Source organism: Drosophila tropicalis, unplaced genomic scaffold, assembly GCF_018151085.1.
Source record: "Drosophila tropicalis isolate 14030-0801.00 unplaced genomic scaffold, ASM1815108v1 contig_810, whole genome shotgun sequence".
In the NCBI taxonomy this organism is placed as follows: Eukaryota; Metazoa; Arthropoda; class Insecta; order Diptera; family Drosophilidae; genus Drosophila; species Drosophila tropicalis.
Window position 1 is genome coordinate 89,963 of NW_027173301.1, and position 4,968 is coordinate 94,930.

Genomic DNA, 4,968 nt, shown 5'->3' on the forward strand with positions numbered 1-4,968 from the left:
GATTGCTTTGATCTTGAACAAAGGACTACTAAGATGAACGATTTTAAATCACATTTTTTAAATTTTGAAGTAAAGTAATCGATTAAAAAACGGATTAATTCAGTTTCTTTTTTTTATTAATGTGTGAAAATGCTTATTTATTTTATGAATAAATTTTATCGTGCTTGAGTAAGTGTGCCCGTGTCCTTTCTATTATCGACTGAATTAATCGAAGGAAAATACGACGGCTCAATCGTTAGGTTGAACTTAAAATATATAACAATATAATGAGTGAGAAATAATATAGTGCTAAAACGACGAATAAGACAAATTTATGTAAGTGTGATTTTCTTTAGATAAATTGAGATCTGAAAGAATTTAACAAAAAGAGTTTAATTGTGAAATAGAATACACACATACACACACATATAAGAGTGACACTACCAATACAGACACAAAGAAGTGAACATGGCAAAGCTTGCAGATTTCGACGCCATAAAAGAGAAATTACGTACGGAAAAGAGACAGAACATCACATTGCTTCACAAGAAAGAGGCTACGCGAATTTCAAGGTTACGACTACGAAAGAACAGATGAAGAGTATGCAAATAAAATGTCATATATTGCCGATGAACTTTCTGATAATGACTTTGCAGTAACTTGTAATATGCTACATTTACGCCATAATGAGTACGACCTGTCTAAATTTATATTTTGTAATCTGAAAAGGGGAAATTTACTACATGATGCTGATTTTAATATCGCAAATGACGAAGTCTCTGACGAAACGGACAACGAAAAGGATAGCAATAATGACGTTGACGATAATGATGCACAAGAAGAAAGAGACAAAAACAACCCTTTAGTAGCCAGTGTTCCAATTCAAGCCGTTCTGATTCAAAGTGTTCCTAGATTTGCTTTAAATTTTCATGATGTTGAAGATTCAATTATATCGTTTAATGGTGAAGATACCCTTTCCATTGAAGTATGGATTAATGAATTCGAAGATCTTGCAACGATAATGTATTGGAATGATTTAGAAATGTTTATATTCGCAAAACGATCATTAAAAGGATTAACAAAGCTTTTGTTGCGAGCGAGAGAGGTATTTCTAACTGGTTGAAATTAATAAAGGCGCTACTCAGCGAATTTAAATCGATGACAAACAGTGCTCAACTGTACAAAATTATGGCTGATCGAAAAATGAGAAAAAACGAGAATTTTCAAGAATATTTTTTGCTGATAAAAGAGTTGTCCACACGTGGAAATATCGAAGAATCTGCATTGATCCAGTATGTTATTGATGGTATTGACGACAATAGTACGAACAAATCAATGTTGTATGAAGCTAAAAACATAAAGAGATATAAAATGTTTCAATTGTGGTCTCAAAGGTCATACAGCCGCTGCTTGTGACAGTAAAAAAAAGGTAAAAAGTATTTTGAATGCAACATGTTTGGCCATATTGGCAAGGATTGTCCAAAGAAATCGGAAAAACTTGAAGTGACTAATACACGAAAACTAAACACATCAACCTCACGTATGTATAAAGAGATAATAATCAACAATTTAAAGATGGATGCCTTTATTGATACTGGAAATAAATACAATCTAATTTCCGAAACGAATTATAAAAGAATAAAACAGCCAAAGCTATGTGAGTGCAACAAATTTTTAATCGGGTTTGGTAATGGCGACGCTGTCAAAGGCATGGGTTCAATCGAACAACCATTCGTAATTGATGGGCAAGAATTTAAATCGGTATTTCTAGTAATTCACAATTTCTTGATGAGGACTTGCTGTTAGGCGAAGAATTTTGTAAAATTGCGGAAGTAAAAATAAATCGTGACGGGATAATCGTAAGAAAGTCCGACAATATCGAGATTGAAACAGAAATTTCGGCGTTAATGAGAATAAATACAGTAACTGTTGACGAGATCGATTTAAATATTGAAGATAATGCAAGCAATTACGCAAAGATCGAGGTACGCAAACTATATAAAAACTATAAACCCGTAAATGCAAAGTCGGCAAACGTAAAAACGCGAATCGTGGTCAATGATGATACCCCAATCTACTCGCGTCCGCGTAGAATCGGTTATATCGAACGTTGCGTAGTAGATCAACAAGTTGATGAATGGTTAAAAAAAGGTATAGTCGAACACTTTAAGTCAGAGTCAGAGTACAGTAGCCCGGTAGTCCTGGTAAAAAAAAGAGATGGATCTCCAAGACTATGTATCGACTATAGAAGGATCAACAAGGTAATATTACGAGACCATTTTTCTTTACCGTTAAACGAAGACCAACTGAACAGATTGGTAAGTGCAAAAATATTCAGCACAATTGACTTGAAAAATGGATTCTTCCATGTTGATGTCGAGGAGGAAAGCCGAAAATATACATCCTTTGCAACCCACAACAGGCAATACCAGTTTCTGAAGGTACCATTTGGACTAGCGATTTCTCCTATTGTTTTTCAAAGACACATCAATGCTATAATTCTCATTTACGCGTCACCGTTACTTACTTTTCTTTGAACAAACATATATATTTTTATATTTTCTGACCCCTCCCCTGCAGAATTTACTAAAAATTAAATAAAATATATATAAGCATTGGTCAACTTGCACATCCATATCATAGTCTATCGGTTTACCGTAGCCATCTTTACCTAGCATCGCGTAGCCTACTGGGCGAACTCCGATATCCTTTGGCTGCTTATCGCTTATATTACGACCCTGAGTCCTTACTAATATACTAGCAATGGGCGTTCATTGGATAAACCATCGTCGCAAAGCCGTGTTAGTCCTTTGTGACGAATTCGGATTAGACACCGGTGGAATAGTGGAGGACCTAAGAAATCGTTTCCGCGAGTTTGCCTCAAGGGAGGATCATCATCCTGAGGTATTGAGTCGACTTGCCGAAATCGAAGCCCAATTTAGTGCCGGGGACAAGAAACTAGATGTAAAACTACAGTCTAGAGCACCGTCGCCTACTCCCGAAGGAATCGTTTCTCAACTACCGGTGCCACAAGACACTAATTATCGTTCTGAATCGAATTCTGGTTCTCGATCCGGTTCTCCGACACCTCAAAGATCAACATCGAACCCAGTGAGCGGAATCGAGTCCATGAATCTATTGTAGGCCGTACTACTGGCAGCTATGCCTCGATCGCGGAACGTATAACTAAATGGGGAATTGCCTTTAGCGATCGCGATTGCGACCTATCCTATCTATTTCATAGAGCAAATAGAGACCAGAGCCGCGACGTACCGTTTGAGTTTGGAGACTCTGCCCCCGATGATAGACATCTTATTGACCGGACGGACCGAAAGTTGGTGGCAAACCAGCGGGTATCCGGAGATGACATTGGTCGATTTCAAGTCCGAATTTTACTCAGTTGATGCAAGTACTGTTGTTCTCGAGTCTCTCAAGTGTCATCAATTGTCAAAACTATAAAAATATGAATGGCGAAATAGTAGACCTCATACTATAAAAGATAGATCCTATGAGGAATTCATATGTACCCCATTTACTTCAAACTTACTATAGAGGATCACATCTCTCTTTGTAATCGAATCTTTCACTCAAAGATCATTAAAAGTTTATAGATGACCCATAATCCATTTTTAGCTTAGAATTTGTCTACTTGTAAATAGTTTATGATATTAGTTAACAAATTTAAAAATTTATTTTTAGTCTCTTCTTTGCATCTAAATAAAGGATTTTTTTCAAATATATTTCAATCTATAGAGATGGCAAAGATTGTTCTCTATACTGTATTCAGCCATCTGACAGTGCGCCATCCTGCGTATCAAGTAGTGAGATCCTTGATACCTGCATACCGTTGACGTTCAATCTCCAGCGGAGACCAAGGCCAAGGGCACGAAAAAACCGCGTGTGTTAAACTTACCGTTTAAGGAATAGAAAATTTAAATTAAACATTACTGAATATTTGATCTATTGAAAATAGGTTCAACAATGATGTCAAATTTAGTGAGGAGAGTATTCCGATCACATCATCTGATGAAGCCATGATAAAGGCTTGCGGTATGGGAGGCTGTGAGATGAAGTCCAGACCTCAACCAGTCGAATCCAAATCGCAGCTGGAAATGGAGGTATTCTTCAATATTGAATTTGAATTTTGCGATTAGTTGAGAAGTTGATGTATATATTTTTATGCTGCGGAATATATTTTGTTTTATTAACGATGAGTTTTGATTTATTGCGTTTATGATTTGGTAGACTCATTTATCTACCGATTCTTATCGATAGCGGTCAGACGATGAATAAAATAGTATTTTAAGTTAACGTAGTAAAATATTTATATATGTGAGACTATTGTTTGGGTTTTTTAAACATATTTTAAAATGTCAAAAATAAACATAATCGTAATGTAGAACTACAAATAACCAAGGACAATTCCTGTAGATTCAGTAAAGAAATGCCGAAATGGCAAACCTTTTTGCCAAATAATAATGGAAACCGCATACACAAACAAATACACTCTATACATAGAAGTAGAATATTTGAATTTAATTTCATGATAGCAGCGGCTAAATTGCTCTAACAGTCCTTTGCCAATTTTTAGTGTATTAATGATGTAGTGGTCCGATACGGATTCATTTTATCCAGGTTATAAGTTGCCTACATACCAAGTTTCCTCCCAGTGGCTTTAAAATTGACCCAGTAATATGCAATATCGACTCAGATTCTCATCAATATATACATATGTACATATGTATGTACTTCAAAAGGTCGTCAATCGTGTTTATTTATTTAAAATTTAAGAGGAGTTATATATAGTTGGCGAATAGAATCATTCTACTACGTGTACTCACAGAGTCAACATCAAAAGAAAAAAACAAAAAGTTTATTTTTGAAAAATCTAACAAGTAAAAGGTGAAAACTGAAAAGTAAAACAAGTGAAAAAAATTTGACTGTTAAGCTAATCATGGAATCCGGGAAGGTTGGTAATCGTAAGGATAT